This window comes from Schistocerca americana, chromosome 2 (assembly GCF_021461395.2).
Source record: "Schistocerca americana isolate TAMUIC-IGC-003095 chromosome 2, iqSchAmer2.1, whole genome shotgun sequence".
In the NCBI taxonomy this organism is placed as follows: Eukaryota; Metazoa; Arthropoda; class Insecta; order Orthoptera; family Acrididae; genus Schistocerca; species Schistocerca americana.
In genome coordinates this window covers 112,303,747-112,323,428 of record NC_060120.1, presented here as the reverse complement: position 1 = coordinate 112,323,428, position 19,682 = coordinate 112,303,747, and positions in this window count along the sequence as shown.

The window sequence follows — 19,682 nt, the reverse complement described above, 5'->3', positions numbered from 1 at the left end:
ACCAGACTCTTTTAAATTGCTGTTGCTCCATATTCTGCAAATCATTGACATACCTGTTCAATCAGCCTGATATGTTCTAACCAAGTGGGTGTGGATATTAGCATGTCTTTTACGTAAACAGTGACTTTTCTAAGCAGTTATGGTCCTAATACCTTGTCCAGTGCAGATATAAACACACCTACACTAATGTTCAGTCCAAAAGGCAGAACACGAAATTCATAACTTCTGCCACGCAAACAAATGCTGTATATTTTCGACTTTCTTTGTAGAGCTTTATTTGCCTCAGTAAACCTTCGTCTGGAAATATAGTTGATAGACATGTAGAATTTTCTGTCGTATTTATGTTGCTATTGTAGTAACCTGTAACTCCAGTTGGTAATTGCTCAGGTGTTGGGGTTTTGGGTATGTTTACATTTTGCACTCTACAACTGTCACTGGTACCTGCTGTAGGACTCGTGACAATTTGTGGATATATACCGATAGCTTGTGGTTTGTTCACTGTAGCATGTGTATTATTTACGTGCATATTTCGAGATCCGATTAATTTTTCTTCTAAACGATTGCAGATCCTACCTTCTGCTGCTTGTGGGCTAATGTTTACCTTGCTACTATTTCATTATCTTTTTCCTTAATAGCTTTCTCTACTACACCTGTGCATAACTTACAATCGGTTACTAAATTCTCTACAATGGTATTACTCTTATCTAACATACCTCCTTTAGCTTGACTAATGATATAACTTATATTTTCATTGATCTGCTCTCTGTCCTTCTTAGCACCTGCTGAGTTAACTTCTAATGTTACTACTTTTAAAGTAAGCTCTTCTAAAGCTAGAGGCACACCTTCATAGTCTTCATTTAGTTTGTTAATGACAGTGGTTACCTTTTTTGGTGTCGAACACAACTGGTTCTATGTGGCTGCAACGTCTGTTTTGCATCTGTGATTTTCTTGCTCTAACAGATCATGACGACTCTACCTTCTGTTTAACTCCGTAATGTTACTGTTAATTTCAGAAATTACTTCGTGCTTTGCTTGTTTTTTGAAATCATTCAATTTTTCGTCTATTTCAATGCTACAATTTTTGGCTATGCCATCGAACTTGCCTTGCAAATCCTTGAATACTTGTTTTTGTTTAATTGTATTTAGATCTTGTATAACAGTGTTTTGTCGCTGTTTTACCATATTTATATCTTGTTTCAAATCACTGAAATTGGTGTTCATATTATCTAATTTCGTGTTTATGTTGGATGATAACTGCCACAGCAGTGTGTCAGTTGCACTACTGTGGTTGCTGTCTGCTGTACTTTCCAAGTTAATGTTTGTGTTGTGAACAAGTTGTTGAGATTCATGTTTGTATCGCTCTCCAATGTTCCATTCATGATTGGTATATCGCTCTGGGAGTTAACACTGGGTCGTCAAAGTTATTCTGCTGTGGAGTGTCGCTATCATTTGTCACACCTGCGACACTCATCTCTGACCTACTTAAACTGTCTGCGGTAGGCGTGCATGGCGCCTGAACTTCATTTGTTCAAATGCGCAGTTCTACACCATCTTGGCTGATTGATTTTCTGCTATTACTATCAACAATGGACATATATTTTTCTGCCATGCTGTATGATTACCCAAATATTAGAATATCACAAAAAATGGAAAAATTTCCTATGCTAATTATTATACTTGACAATTGTAATTTACGCAATGTCAAAGCCTGTTTCACGTCTACAATGACATGCAAACTATTGTGTTGTAATTCTTTATGTTTTACTAACAATGCATATCACACTGAAAAATTCCTGGAAATTTTCCACAAAAAAATTCAAGGAAGGGACTAATGAGGAAAAGGTTTCTATCCACCTCAAAAGAGGTGTTACCAAGTGTAATGACACAAGCAACTTGTGTAGCCGTCTACCTTTGCTGCGCCGAACAAAACAGCATACTATGGAAAATTTTACATAACCTGGGACCAACTCCTATTTCTTTCCAAAATTTCCCCTCTGTTTTTTCCTTTTTCCTTTACCTGGTCCCTGTTGTTATTCATGCAAACTGAAAAAAAGACAATTAGTTTTTATGACTAATAGCAATGTCATAGAAATTTCTTACTATAACAATAGTTAACACACCCTACTTAACAACCAGTGTCCTGAAGTTGTGGCGCTTAGGTCGCCATTTGTATTATAATAATAAAAATAATTAAAAAAGGATTAAAGGAATTGATTGATAATTATCATTTTGCTTACAATGAAAAGACAATATTAATACAACATCAATAGCATGAAATGTTCTGCGTGTACGAAATTGTTCTATTGTTTATTCACTATACCTTGTGTCATTTCTTTTTCTGTGTCCATCACTGTACATATTTTAACTATATTTCTCGTCTTCTGGAAGCTTCTGATTCTATTAATTTTACAAAAATATGACCATGGACTTCTTTTCCTCCATTTCTATTGTAGATGCAGGCAGTCAACTCCAGAGGCCACCGGTGAAGGAATTCTTCTTTAATTGGTTCTGTTTCACTTTATTAAAAATACTTAATACTGTTATTAACTCTTCACATATGATATAAAACACTTGTAGCCTGTCATACTCTGAGCTCAGCTTAACGATCCTTCTACATACAAGAGAGTGAAACAAAATCATACACAAAAAAGTGAATGATGTTTTATGGTCATTTCTCTACACTTTACTGTGCTTTCACAACTAATGTATTTGCCAACGCTTATAGTTGGTCTCTGATTCTGTCACTATTGCTGTTTCATTTTTTTGATAAATTTTAACTTTACCATATCCAGGGGTCTTTCACCATATTTTTGAAAAAGGCAGCATAAGTGAAATTGGTCGGTAGTTTGATGCTATCTCTCTCCTTCTTGTAAAGAAGTTCAATTTCAACATATTTTAGCCAGTTTGGAAATGTTCCACTGATAAGAGATTGATTACACAAATAACTTTAGGTAGAATTCAACTCACAGGAACACTCTTTGATTAACTTCATTGATATGATATCATAATCACTAGAATACATTTGTTTTAAGGATTTTATGATGGATGCTACTTCTCTGGGAGAAGTGAGTGTGATTACCATTTTACTGAAGTTATTTGTAGAGACTGGTCTCAGATATTCCATTGCACTGTGTACTGAACATGATAACAAGCTATCAGTAACACATAGAAAATACTTGTTTAATAGGTTTCCAACACTCTGTGCTCTTATTCCCAATGTCTCATTATTTTTAGAGCTATTTGTCCCTCTTCCTTCTTGTAATACCTCAATAAATCAGGTAGTTGTCTCTTGTCAAATTCTGTTAGGTTTTCCAGCTTTTCCAATTTTTTCTCGATAATGTTAGATATCTCTGTAAAGTCTATTTGAAAAATTGAGAAAGGCCAGATACATATCCTCCTTTTCAAATTTAGACTGATCAGCTTTGATCTATAATACCCCATGTGTTTCCCATTTTCTTGAAATAGTGGCACCATTATTATTGCTCCTCAAACCAGCAAACAGAATGGGCCCACTGATAAGTTGATCTTCCGATACCTCTCATGGAAAAAGTGTGTATCCAGGGTACAGTCAGCTCTAGTTTAGTACAACAGGAAATAAGCACTTTGTCACTCCATTTCCAAAATCGAAGCTTAGCTGACTTTCTAACCTTCAGTTCCTGAAATGAGTGCCCACAACACCTACTATTTTGCAGTCTTGTACAGGAAATACCAGCACCTTGATCCTGTCTGCTAAATTGTAAAACAAGGATTCAGGTAATCTATTAACTGATGCACTTGTGTCGAGAGTTGCTTCAGTCGGAATTCCAGATACATGTACTGTGACAACTGATAAAGGCACTTTGGGATGTGTCTTTTCACAGTGGTAAATGCTGGGTGCAAGATCCTCCCTCATATCCACACTGCTTTTGTACTGGAAGAAATGTACCCTGTTACGTGTCCCCAGTCTTTTTGGCTGGCAGCAGTTTTGGTCCATCTGCTTTTAATTTAAAGAAGGGGGAGTAGGGAGTCAGTATCAGGTACTGCCTCCCCTGTCATCTCAATGATAATCAGTGTCTGTTCTCTCCAAGGAATATTCATCTACTGATGAGGCGTGTTTCATACATCATTTGTCCTGTTATAGGGATTCTGATTATGATAACCTGGTTGATATTCCCTTTCGGCACGATTCGGCCGACCATGGTTATTACAGAATGCATGAGGACCACCACTTGCTTTAAAATTGCTCACGGTACCCACGTGTCATCAATAAGATTTGGTGGTGGCTTATTCAAATTCTCGGGATTGACTGACTCATTTACTCTGTTCGTGTGGGTTCCTCTAGCACCTTCATTTTGTAAATATGCACCATTATTTCTAAACCTAGTGTCTTCCTGGAGGAGATCTGTAGAACCAAAAGCAGATAAAACGTTTCTAAATTCTCTTCAGAAACATGGAGCAGTTTTTCTTGAATGTCAAGTGCCAATTTTGCCTTTAGATTGTAATAATATCCATATGAGCAATCAGAGCATTCCAATATTTTGGCTTGCTGAGGTATTTCTCAAAGTATCTTCGTAGCTTCCCACTATGGAGTGACAAGGCTCTGGATTACAAACTTCTTTGCATAGCCACTCTTGGAACCTTTTATACCAGTATTTGGATAAGACAGATTTTTCAAACGTCTTGTTACTTGCACAAGATTCCACGACATCATTTGCCCATGACGAGCCTTCACCCTGGGTATATCTGGATATGTTACTTATCTTTTGGCGTTCGAACCATGAACAGGGCAATACATTTCGAAATCATCTTACGAAGACAATGAGGCTCATACATCGTCTTTCCGGAATAAAAGGCAGAAATTGTCTATATATCAACAACTTCTCCTCCATTAGCATTGGCTATAATGATTTTGTAGAGGTAATGATCCATGCTCATGACAATTAATAGTCGGTGACATAGGCCACCCATTATTGTTGTCACAATATGATCCATTGTTCAAAATTTGTTGCCTAGTTACTGGTACAGTCACAATTTGCTGTTCAATCTGTTGTATTTCGCGTTTTAAAACATTATCAGGGGATGAGATACTTCTTGGAAGTTTTTCTACCATAGATTTTATGCTTTACAAGATATGAGCGGAAGCCTGTTTGTTTTTAGTCTCAGTCCTGTCACTGAGCTTGATTGAGACAGTTTTTATGTGCTCTTTGAGTTCTCCTTTCATTAATTCTTCATGGCCATAGTTTATTTGAGACACCTTATGTGCTTATTCTTCAACAGTTTGATCATTTTCTTCCTTATGTGTTTCTATATTTTCTATACCGAAACAAAGTTTTGAAAATTGACCTTTTGTCTTATTTGGTCCCTTTTGGTTGCTAAGCCTTTCATATGTTCTAACATTTAGGCTTCCTGTGTAGCTGTAGCATCTATTTTAGTGATTTGTGCAGACATACTGGCTTGCTGAGCAGCTATGCAATCAGTTTTATCAAGTTTGGTAGTAATATTTGCGAGTATACCCATCAGTCGAGACCTACAGTTAAGAGCTAAGTTATTATTGCCTGTACTTGAAATTTCCTCCATATCACCATCTGGTTCACTGTTGAAGACTCAGTACTTTCTACATGACTATCAATTATCCTGGAATCAGATATCATTTGATTTTCAGACACAGGAATGGCCTCCATACTATCTAAGAATTTTACATGTGTCATTTCCTGGGTATTCATTTTGAATTGCAAGCGAGTGAGTACCATAAAGTTTCCTGATGCACTAATCGATTAACTCACTACACTAAAAAAAAAAAAAACAGAAAAAATACAAAAATGCTCACACAATATGTTGTAGCACTGATGAAGAGTGTATTTGTGTCTACAAACCTAGAAGAAATCACTGTAGATAGGACAGATCCAATTACAAAGAAATTATTCAGCTGGATCTGTGCCAGTGAACATAGCCACGATGTAGAAGTAATGTTTGTGATACAAATTTCACAAACTGACACAGTTTAAACAGGCACTAGTAAATGTAAGCTCTTGCCTTCAATCATCTTTTTTGCTGTAAGAAGTAGGCAGTGACAGATATGCATGTCTCCCAGCTTCACTAGCTGTTCTCACAATCAGTTTCAATAACATGCTGCAAACAAATTTACAAGATGTGCTTGACACACAAAGTATCTTTTACAATCTACAACAATGAATAGAGTAAAAATATTTTATTAAAGAGTGTCTTGATTTATTACAAAGGTTTACTCAGCACATTCTTGCAATAGTGGCAATATGTGTGGATGTATGTCTCTCTTAGTTTGTTATTTAGCAACTAAATTGTCTGTATCTATAACACAGTATATATGATACATCTGGCCTCATGCTCCTTATAGCAAGTGGTGTAATCTAATGAGTTTAGATTACACAGAACACTCTACAGACCACACCATTTAATGTAGAGAAAATTATCATGTTTGAGGTAGCTGAATGTTTCAACTCTTGAATCAATAGTTCACTAACTGTATTGCCAGTTACCAGATTTGACTTTTGAAGTAGCTCTTGAGTATGAACTTGACTTTTAAGTCATAGCAGTCATTTCCATGATTCACGAATAATTACACTGAATGTTCAAAAATTAAAATTCTGAATTCTGAACTGATATGAAAATGCAATAATCTTTCAATCGGTTCAATCCCGCGTCCGACCACCCTGATTTAGGTTTTCTGTGATTTCCCTAAATCGGTCCAGGCAAATGCCAGGATGGTTCCTTTGAAAGGGGATATTTGCTATAAGAAATTTCCTTTGAACTGGTATCTGTTGCTGCTTTGAGGTGATCGTCTAATAGCCATAAATGAATTGTAATTTTTTTCGTTTCACTAGTTTTCCACAATTTTTTTTCAATGTGTTGTGACAGGAGGACTGATATAATGAAATTTGGTTTTGATGATCTGGAAGAACTTTGAAATGCATCATTTGCTGCTACTTCCTGCACGCTACTGTAGATCCACCAGCAAAAACATAAAGGAGTATATTTCAGGGTCCTTCATAGCCATGAAATGTGATCATCTCCCAGGTATTGTTAGGTACACACAGTGTGTCACATGACGACTAGAATAGATACTGGGCTCTGTCATGTTGGAAGAAAACACCCAAGTTTGTAGCTAAAGGTCTTTCTTCTAGTAATGTTAGAAGTATAGATAATACAGCCCCATAAGATTGATGTGATAACACAAAAAGCCCTATGAACTGATTGTCTATCATATCACACTACACATTTACAGGGGAGCATTACTAAAATGTGCCTCTACAAAGGCTTGTGAGTTTTCGTTGAAGCACCAGTGTGTCTTCCACCTTTATCTCCTTCTCGAAGGTGAATGCACTGCAGATGAAAAGCGATCCAGATGTGCATTTAGCTGCTTACAATTTGGTACCAGTGATAATTTAGCTACCTGCATTGTTCAGAATAGTAGTATTCTTATAGGTAATGTAATCATTCAAAAGCAGAAGTCAAGTGGATATCTACATAGATGGTGATGAACAGATCACTGGAACATGATGCATAGTTAAGCACATTACGTAAGTTAGCTCCATGTGCAGTTCACGAACAGTCTAAGAAAGCAGTGAGACTGGGTAATGACAAGACTACTGAAGATTTTTAAAAAAGCTTTACAAATGTCGACTGGTATGAAGTTTACAATGAGCCTAGTGCTAACTCTATATTCAACATATGTCTTATTGAGTTTGTACCTGTTTCAAATTAGCTTTCCTAAACAGATAATTAAATATAAATAATGGCAAATCATTAAAGAAACCTTGGTTCACTATGGTTATCAGAGTCTCTTCATGACATAGAAAGGATAAAGTCAAGATGGAATATTGTGAAAAGAGAGACAGGGAAAGAAGCCATAGAATCAGACTTAAATACTGTTAAAGAGAATGGAAGTGCTGTAAAAGACAATTCATGTGTAGCAGATATTTATAATAACTACTTCTTAAAAGTAGGTAAGAGAATGAGTCCAAATAGTTCAGAAGAGAAGCAGAACAGTGCACTGAAGAAGCAAATACAGAAAACATTTAGTGAATTAAAAATTGACCCCACATCCCCATCTGAAGGAAAGATCATCATCACTCTATAAAGTAAAAGTTTGTATGTGGTGGATGTATCTCCAACTAGACACTATAATGTTGTATCTCTCTAACATGTCATGGTGTTAGTCACTTATATCATGCATCATTACCTTACGCTGTTTTCCCAGAAATATTGAAATACGCCATCATTGGACCTCTCTATAAAAAGGGTGACTCCACATATGTCAGTTACTACCACCCAGTTCTACTCACGAGATCATTTGTCAAAATTTTTGAGAAGTTAATGCACTGCATGATTGTCATCCACCTGTAAACTAATAGTATACTTAGCCAATCACAGTTTAGATTTCAAAAAGACCATTCTACTGAATCAGCTATTTATAAATTTACTTAGCAAATATTAAAAACTTTTAATGATTTAAATATCATCAACTGGGATCTTCTGTGACTTATCGAAGGAATATGATTGTATCAATCATAATACTCTATTCGAAAAGTTACATTTTTATGGAATTTATAATTCAGTAAATTCCTGAATTAGTTCTTATTTAACATACTGAATGCAGAAAGTTACCCAAGGCTGTTTGAATAGTATAAAGAAGGATGTCACATCATCTACATGAGGAAAAATTACAGTGGTGGTTTCACAAGGTTTGATCATTGACCCACTACTGTTCTTGCTTTATGTTAGTGACCTGCCATTTTATTTGAATCAGGAGGTAGAATTAACTGTATTGGCATATGATACAAGCAATTTTGTGAAGCTTAGCAAGGAAGCATCAACATAAAAGCTAGTAAATGATGTTTTTATAGAAGTTACTGAACGTATTTACACAAATAGACTAGCTTTAAGCTGTAAAAAACTTAGTTCACTCAGCTTGTACTGTCAAAAAGATCCCATCCCCTATTAACCTAATATCGGTGAGAAGTAATAAATAGGGTAGAAAATTATAACTTCCTAGTTGTGTATATTGATAAAAACGTAAACCAGATAAACTATATAACAGATCTGCTAAAACTTTTATGTTCATCTACCTTTGTCATGAGAAAAATTACCAAGGTCTTGAGATACAGAAGTCAGTAAGTTACTATATTTTGCATACTTTCATTCATTGGTGTTTTGTGGGATAATGCTCTGGGCTAACTCGTCGCTTAGGTGAAAAGTATTCATTGCACAAAAGAAAGCAATTAGAATTATGTATGGAGTTCATAAATGGGCATCAGCTGTGAATATTAACCACAAACTGGTAGTACATTTATTCATATATGAAATTTGTTATCAACAGTATGTACAAGTCTGATAGTAACAGAGATATTCAGAAGTACAAAAATAAAAGGAAACATGTTCCGCATTACCCTCTAATGAGTCTAACTTTGTCACAAAACAGGGTGAAATATGCACCTATATAATTCTTTGACAATCTACCCATGCAAATGCAACAACTGTCGGGTAGCAGAAGTGTGTTCAGATGTAGATTAAAGATGTTTCTTCTTAACAGCTCCAGCTATTTAGTCATTAAAAGAGTAAATGGACAGTATGTAGCCCTATAAATATTATTCTTTTTTAAAGTCGTACAAGTGCTCTTTGTTGGTTCTGTTGAAACATTCCATATCATCGTGTTTATCGCGAATTTGATCTCATAAACAAGGAACTAACTAATTAACTATTTAATGTCTGCCATATTCTTGTATGTGGAACACTGGTAGATGTGGAAATTGTGTGTGTGCTTGTTGAAGGACTGCGTTCTGCTTCATCCACAATTTTCATCTGCATGTTCAGATGAGATGAGACTGGTGGGTACTGCAACAGTCTTATGCAATTCAATGAAAACACAAGTAAACACTCTTTAATGGGATACTCTGTGGTTAGGAAAACAGATACCATATTATGTCTAAGCAGAAGTAGCGTTTCATTACAAAACGCACACACAAGTGCTACATTGGGATACTCAGTACTTGTAAAAACGCGTGACAGATCGTAAGGGTGACACAATTAAATGATACTATAAAATGGTCCAACAAACAACAATCACAATCACAGTTGAAAACTTCAAGTATGTAAACTCAAGCACAACTTAACAAATTGAATTTACAAACCAAAAATAATAATTGTACCTACAGCAACTGGGGTATCAACGCACAAAATGTAAACTTATCACTGTAACAAGCGGTACCTCTGTAACAAATGACAGGAACACATGTTACATGAAATGTTTTACAAATTAGTCTGTGGCGACTCAGCTATCTGCCGCTTTAGCAAACTCTTTGGTCAGCAGGGCAGGGCTCCACTAAGGCACCGTCTCTAACTGACAGTTCACTCTAAACAAAATCTGTGTGTGTACACGCACTATCTTGTTTGCCACAGTGTAAGTAAATAAAGCGTATATTATCTTCACTTACTGCACACATTATTCGCTGTGAATAACCCTAGCTGGATCCTCCCCACACTGGTGAGCCAGTGACAAATGTCAGCACCTCCTGCAGATTGATCAGTTTGCTGCATCTCATCACCTGCGCCCTAACAGTGGAACAACACTGCATTTACGGTTTTGGTGTACTTCAACTGCAAGACTTCCTTTAGTGCCACAAATCAGTGGGAACAATTTACGGTTGCTGTGAAACGGGAAACTGACGCTTTTCTGTGTCGTACTGCTAGTAGCAAAAGTGACCCTAGTCTACATGAACCATGTGTAGTGGTTGCCGATATTCTGGATGATTTCGGTAACGAGTTTAACACATTTTCCTAGCAATGTCAGACTGTCGCAGGCAGACATACTGGCTTGCCATGTGAACTTATCGCGCCACCCACACCAGGAACATATCCGCTGAATCCATTCGTGACGTCGTGCAGAGCCCAGATAGTCGCGCCACATGACAACACGCCGGCCGGGGTGGCCAAGCGGTTCTAGGCGCTACAGTCTGGAACCGCGCGACCGCTACGGTCGCAGGTTCGAATCCTTCCTCGGGCATGGATGTGTATGATGTCCTTAGGTTAGTTAGGTTTAAGTAGTTCTAAATTCTAGGGGACCGATGACCTCAGAAGTTAAGTCCCATGACAACACTCTCGTGGGACTTCCTTCCACGCACTGTTTGCATCAGATGAGCTCGTCTGCCCTTGCTCTCCGACTTCTCTTGCCACCATAGCCATGCTGAAATTGTTGTGGAACTTCTGTTCGACCAGGTTCAAATGGCTCTAAGCATTATGGGACTTAACATCTGAGGTCATCAGTCCCCTATACCTAGAACTACTTAAACCTAACCAACCTAAGGACATCACACACATCCATACTCGAGACAGGATTCAAACCTGCGGCCGTAGCAGCAGCGCGCTTTCCATACTGAAACGCCTAGAACCGCTCGGCCACAGCGGCCGGCTATTCGACCAGGAACCCACCCTTGGAACGACTGGCAGTGTGATTCGCTATCACCAAGTGTTTTCTCGGCATTTTCAATTACAGCTTCAAGTTCGTCACACAACTGAGCCATGTAGGCAAGCACGCTGACATCATCAGTGAAATCATTGAGACACCTCTGACGTCCAACGAATATGGTACAGCAAAGGCAGCATTGCTTGACTGGTTAGCTAGAACACCAGAGCAACAATTATGTCAAATCATTTACGATGAGCAAATTCAACTTTTGAGAAGCCTGCGAATATAAATCGACTCAGTCCTCATGCCAGAAGGCCCATTATGGACACTGTGATTCGTCACATTACCGTCATATGTACGAATGACCAAGATTTCGCATTAGAATGAAACGATAGAACGAAAAATATTTGTAGCTGATGAGCTTCTAGCCAATACGTGGATTTCTTGGAGATCGACTGATGTCCAGTCCAGCCAGGGATCACCCTGCGGCCAGCAACCGCAGTCATCCGAGCTGCCTTGAGCAAACACAGGTGACACCAAGGATGACGTCACTCGCAGCTGCTGTGTGAGCAGCGACCTTCTGCCAGTCAAACCAAACATGCACCCAGCTGTCAGTAATACTATGCACTCAGGCAGGCAGTCTTTGTCACCCCTTTGTTGGTTCCAGGCAGACTTCAGTGACAAAGTGCACAACTGTGTGGCACCGTGTGATCACCCTAATGAGAATGGCGATCCACAATTGGTGCCCCAGATCGCTGCACTAATACATGTGGCCTACAACATTAAACTAGTTTTGCTCCAATTCCATCCTGTGGTAACAGATGATTTGTGCTATATCATTCGAACAACCAATACTTTCACATCGACACAAGGTCAGAAATGAGTGCCACTCCTGGGAAGGAACCACAGTCCAAGTGCACTCTACAGCCCACCCATGTTTGTACTGCAAACGACTCCTCCATCACAATTTATGGAACTGCCTGTTGATCTGTGGACGTTGCATTGAAGGTCACGTTCTCATCGCCGACGTCAGAGAGCCTGTGCTGCAGGGAAATTTCCTCTTTCTGACTTGGCATGGGAACCCTCCTATGCCACAGGAGCAGAGAGTTTGTTACCAGCATCTTTGGCACGCTACCGCTAAGGCCTTTGATGAATACTGACCTGCAGCCATTGCACCCCATCGATGCATACAATAACTGTGACAGATTCTCCAAGACTGCCGAGAGCTGGAATTGGAATTACAGAAGATCATCCAACATCACGACGACATCAGACAAGGATTGCTGAGCTTACACGAATAGAAGTGTGCGCCAGCATTCGTTTGACTGCAGATTTGATTAACGCTGCATGTTTTTACCTGCAACACCTTACACACGAGCAATCATATTGTTCCAACATTGTCATCAGAAATGAGACGGCAAGTGCTGAGGTGCTGGAGGCAGGCACAGACACGCCATCAGGGCAGCCTACATGACATGTACCACCACCAATACAGATCAGTCCAGTGCCTTTTTCTCACATTTCGAACAAATTCCCTGTCGTTGACTACTTTACCTTCATGACTCGCATGTTACGTTATGAGAGAGTTTACTGTGCATAAGATTAATACCATGCTGGGCCTTCTGGTTCGCTACAAAGTGCAGTGACTAGCCCCAGATAGACTTTGTCCAGCCAAGTCGGCTATAAACGAATTATTACAAGTAAGAATCATCAGAGAGTCTATAGTCCAGGGGCTCCACCCAACCACCTCGTCCCGAAAAAGGATGGAACATATACGCTATGTGGCAATTACTCAGCTCTCAACCTCCACACGATTCTGTACAGGTATCTGATCCCAAAAGTTCAGTATGTCACCTGTACCTTAGCGTGTGCCTCTGTGTTCAGTGTTTTAGATTGTAAAAAAGCCCACATCCAGGTTCCTATGGACAAGAAGGACGTACCCAAGACAGCGATTATAAATCCATTTGGTCTTTATCAATTTCTTTTATACCCTACAGACTGAAAAATGCGGTGCAGACCTGTTAAGGATTCATAGACAAGTACTCTCATCAAGTTCACCTTCTGCTATGCACACTGCAAAGATATATCTGTCTTTTTCATTTTCGCACACCAACAAAAGGAGCATCTCAAACCCTTTTTCGAAACACTGCAACATTTTGGCGTTGTGATCAATGACGACATGTGTCAGCTGTGGAAACCCAGCTGTTGCAGCTACAGATTTTTCCGAATGGTAAAATTTTATCGTCGGCACTTGCTTCACACAGTTGCCATTCACACTCCATTAATGAATGCTCAGGTGGGCAAACACACATTCGGCAAGTGAGGTCTTGTATGGACCCTGCAGTTGCAATGAGCATTTGACCAGATTAAAGAGAGTTCTTCTGAGCCTACGACATTGACACACCCACTTCCACTGCCCCTATGTCGAAAACATCTGAGGCGAGTGTTTCTGCTCTCAGCTTGGTGCTTCAGGAAGAGATGGGGCAGGAAATTGTCTCCGTTCTTTTAAAGTAACCATCCCGAAATTTGCCTGAAGTAATTGTAGGAAAATCACAGAAAACAAATCAGGATGGTCAGACACAGGTTTGAACTGTCATCCTCCTGAAAGGCAATGTCGCTGCCAATTGTTGTAACTAGTCCTTGGGACAGAGTTGACATCTGAGCTGGGCCCACAATCAAAAGATTATAGCAAAAGTAAAATTCCTAAGAAATGAGTGCTTATTAATATGGTCAGTGAATAAATTAAAAGTTATGTGGAAAAGTGCAAAAAGTGAAATGTGGAAACACAAGAAAAAACACTCAAAGGGTTATAAGACATTATTAGTGGACAAAACATACCTACCAAACGGTAGTGATAATTACTTTGCAAATGCTTCACATATTTTGATCTTGAACATGGGTAAAACAGGAAACATTAAACACCAAAGACCTACTTTATAGCACTAGGATGGTTGCAATAAACAAACATGAAGTACTGAAGATTTAAAAGTCCAAAACGCAAAGTGTCAGTAAGTGTAGGTGAAGCATCTGTGTAATTTACGCCCAAAACTATTCCATAATTAGCATAACCCTTAGCATACATTTCTAATTTATCATCTAATGAAGGAGTGCTTCCATGACATTAAAAATTTCAGAACTGATACTGTATTACAATGTCATAACAGGTACAAAATTAAAAATTATTAAACTGCAACATTCTTCTCGGCATTCTTCAGAGTTTTGAGAAACTTCTGAAGTAGCAAGTCACTGCAAGGCCAGATTTGTCAGCTGTCAAGATGGCTAGTGGTGGGGTGAAGATCGAGGTCAGGAGGTCGATTTACCAACACCTCAGGTTAGAGTGACTGATAACGAAGTGAATGGATGCCGGACAATGCGACAAGGCAGCTAACCCCACAGAGCCATCACACTGTGTCACTCACATGACCCATCGTCTGTTAGATTAGGTGACAGGGGAGAGCATGACTTCGCCGTAGAGTGCATGTAGAAGAAGGGTCCCCAAGTGGTGGAGTCTGCCCAAGCAAACGGTGGAGGCAGCACGTAATTCGCCTGTACCAGTGGAAGCAGACTAGCAGCTGTACCCCCCTGAACCAGTGGTCACTAGGTGGCAGTTCAGTTGCAGAGTGCCGAGTCCCCAAGGGTGGACACTGGTGAGCACAGCGCCGTGGCTTGAAGCATCTAAGACCACAGGAGAAGACGTGTAGACCCATGGGACTGTAGATTGGTAGGTGCAAAGACTGTCGACTGTCATAGATCCCATCTTGCAGTTGGGTGCCAGCAGAATGAGCTACCAATAGTTGCTAATGAGGAATAATTATTTGGGCCTGATTCTGCTTGTTTTGCTGCAGCAATTCTTCCTTCAACTCAAGTCATAACACAACCTCGGCCTGTGCGTGAGGTAATCAAGCCGTCTGCTGCGTGGTCACTCTGTCTTTTTGCTATGTCAGTATTTCTGTACCTCTGGCCACTCAGCTTGACGAAACTGTGAAGCAACTGCCTTGGTTGTGTGACAGTAACACTTGCTACAACAGCAGGCATTCCCTCATACAATTCCGCCCATCTGTTGTGGCCTTATCTCCATCTGTGGCTTCTTTTATTGGTGGAGGAGGTGTCTTCATTTTACCTGGCTATGCCAAGCACATTATTCTCTGGCACATCGTCACTAAATACTTCACTGATTTCATAACGCAGAGTAGTAATCTGCATGGCTTTTAGACAGATAGATGTAAAGAACCATCAGCAGTGTACTACACTAAAGATACAATCAAAAACTTTGGAAATAATGTGTGTTGGGGTCATCCATGAATTTTTCTTAGGTTTTTAGCATAGCAGTCATAAAATTATGCAACACAAGCTCAAAGCGATAAAAATTCAAGAAATAGTACAAATGTGACTCAGATCATCTCTGTAAATTACAACACATGTTGTGAAACAAATCAAATCATTCTTTTCACAAAGTCAGGGTGGTATTTGATGTAAGGAAATGTTCCGAAAGGCAGCATACTTGGTTCACTATTATTCCTAATTTAAATAAATCCAATAAATCGGGGGATTAGAAAGAGTCTGAAAAGCTTGTAAGGCTGTTACAGGGGAGGTTGCGCTGAGAAACAACTGTTAAGAAAAAATTCGATATGTTGCATCTTTTCTGAGTTATTTAGCACTGAAGTTACCCAATCAGGTTGTTCTGCGTGCGAGTTCAAGCAGCTTGCCAGAGACAGTGTCGCCAAGCTTGTCCTTCATTTGGTTTTCTCAAACCAAACAAACGTAGCTTTTGCTCACCTAGTTCCAATTTATCATTTCCAGAAATGGCAAAATATAAATAGTAATGAGCATTTGAACAAGTGGTAACTCACAGACCCACAGAAGTCTTTGCGTTGCCACATTTTAGTGTTTCCAAGTTCTTTAATTTGAGCGCTCAATGGCCGAATTATCTAACTTCAATTGTAAATAACTCAGAAACAGTGCAGTGCATCCATATTTTTTTCTTAACAATTATTTCTGAGCATTATCTCCCCTGCAAAACTCTTGCAAGCTTTTCAGTCTGTTTCTGACCACCGAGATCATGTTGTTTGCAGATGACTCTAGGTTAATAGTTTGTGAAGTAACTGAGTCTTTTGTATTCGGAAACTGATCAAGTCCTCAGACACATACATTAATTGTTAAATGTGCCCAATTGACACTTCACACACATATTTTTACATTAAACTCAGAAATTTAATCAAAATTAAGATCTTCATTCAGACTGGATGTCTAGCTGTGATTTGTTGTTCAAATTATTCCATACTACCTTTAGCTATAATTTTTATTTACTTGTTGTACAATTTTTGTCAAAGATCATGTATCTAAAATAGAAGTATCATACATACAATGTGTTAGCATGAGTCCAAAATTAAACAAAAGTATGTCAGACCTGAAGATATGCTAGGAATTATAATGTATTTCACAAAAGATTGTCAGTGGCCTGTTATATGACACAGTATATTTAAATAGCATTCTTTGTTGTTGTGTTTATGGCTGTATGTTACTGTCATAATAACAACTGTCTAATAGTGATTTGATTCAATGATGACTAAGCTAACATTGCCAATTTTATGACAGTTTCATATACACTGAAGCGCCAAAGAAACTGATATAGACAGATGTATTTAAGTACAGAGATATGTACACAAGCAGAATACCGAACTGCAGTCAGCAACGCCTATATAAGACGACAAGTGTCTGGAGCAGTTGTTAGATCGGTTACTGCTGCTATAATGGCAGGTTATTAAGATTTAAGTGAGTCTGAATGTGGTGTTATAGTCGGTGCATGAGCGATAGAACACAGCTTCTTCAAATAAGCGATGAAGTGGGGATTTTCCCATACAACCATATCAAGAGTGTACTGTGAATATCAGGAATTCACTAAAACATCAAATCGCCAACAGCACTGTGGCCAGAAAATGAACCTGTAAGAATGGGACCAACAATGACTGAACAGAATCGTTCAACGTGACAAAAGAGCAACCCTTCTGAAAATTGCTGCAGATTTCAGGGCAGTGTGAGTGTGCAAAACATTCAACGGAACATCATCGATATGGGCACATAGATTTTCGCCTCACCTGGGCCTGTCAGCACTGGCTTTGGCCTGCTGATGACTGAAACATGTTGCCTGGTCAGACGAATCTCGTTTCAAATTGTATCAAGCAAATGGACATGTACGGGTATGAAGACAGCCTCATGAATCCATAGATCCAGCATGTCAGCAGGGGACTGTTCAAGCTGGTGGATGCTCTGTAATGGTGTGGTTTGTTTGCAGTTGGAGTGATGTGGGATGCTTGATACATCTAGATATGACTCTGACAGGTGACATGTACATAAGCATCCTGTCTCATCACCTGCAGCCTTTCATGTCCATTGTGCATTCCGACGGAGTTTGACAATTCCAGCAGGACAATGCGACACCCCACACGTCCAGATTCCTACAGAGAGGCTCCAGGAACACTCTTCTGAGTTTATACACTTCCGCTGGCCATCAAACTCGCTAGAAATGAACATTATTGAGCATATCTGGGATGCCTTGCAACGTGCTGTTCAGAAGAGATCTCCACCCCCTCGTAATCTTACGTATTTATGGACATCCCTGCAGGATTCTTGTTATCAATTCCCTAGAGGACTACTTCAGACTTTAGTTGAGTTCATGCCATGTCATGTCGGAGCATTTCTGCATTCTCGCAGGGGCCGTACATGACATTATGCAGATGCACCAGTTTCTTTGACTCTTCAGTGTACTCAAAAACACAATAATGAATAATATTAAATATAATTGTAAGCAAAAACTTTATGGCATAATGTACCATTGACAATTTTCTGTGCAAAAAGTTATAATTTTTAACTTATCCTGAGGGCTGACATAATTTATGTTTCATTCTTAACTGATACTGATACTCAAGATCATATGATAGACTTTCATGATCTGGGTTAATACAGTGTGTATATGATACGTCTGTCTTAGATTCTAATGATAACCCAGAACTGAAATTGTGCAATTGTACAACAAATAACTAAAAAATAACAGGAAGTGGCATGAAATCAAAATTTAGAAATATTAAGTACAGAATGGCTAGGAATACATATATACAAAGACAAAAATTAGACTGACTATTTAATGAGACTGCCTCAGAGATTCAATTTGGCCTATTTTGTTCTGATAATCATGTGAGAAATATGCACCACAGTTGATACAAAACTGATACATTTTTGGTATTTGCAATTCCTTTATGTGGAATAGTATTATGGGGTAAAAGTAACAGCCATGTTCAAAGAACATATATATTATTGTAGAAAGAATTGGTCTAAGCATGTAACAATATCCTAAATAGGCACACTGCAAACCTTTATTCGAAAAATTGTGTATAGTTACAGTACTTCCCTGTACACGTAGTAATAGTTGTAATTATTTTTGGTTTCTATTTTGTTGCAATATTACATCAAGTTAAAACAGTTTAAAACAAGCTGTCCAAATTGCTTACGGAATAATCTCGTTGTATACCAAATCAAAAAAGTAGGTAATGAAAGGACTAATTTATATAGACCTGCACTGTTAATCATCATCAGTAACACAAAATCTAACAGATATAACCAAAGCATACAACAAAATATGGAAGAATTCTATACTTCTGAACCATTAAGAAGCAAATTTGTATAAAATTAAGACACTATTTTTAACTGAATTAACATTAACACGCATTACAAGGAACATAGTTTTCTGCTCAAACTGTATATTCCTTGCTTCCACATTCTCAGCACTGTTCTTGCCCTTCCATTCTTACCTCCTATAGATATTAGTTTCCAGAGCTGCATGAAACAGAGAACCAAAACAAACGAAAATTTGAAATATTCACATACTGAACCAGAAAACTATAATAAGTAAGATCTCACCTTTACTAATTTTTGAAGTTTATTTTGAAGGTTAATGTCTAGCTCGTGTGTAGTCTTTAATATTGTATGAATACAATTATCTGAAACAATATTTTAATTTATTTCTGATCTGTGATTCCCTCTGCCTTTTTTATGCTGTTTGTGTAGTTGCAGTATAAAAACTTTTCAGAAGTATATTGTGAACTTGTGGGTTAGATGAAGCTGTGTTCCTTGTATGAGGTAAACATTCCACCCATTTTGTTGTTTCCTAATGCAATCAAGGCAGCAATAATTTGACTCCCATTAAGGAGGACTGGGTGTCAACCTCCCACTCAGCTATCCAGAATTAGATCTTTCATAGTTTCCTGAA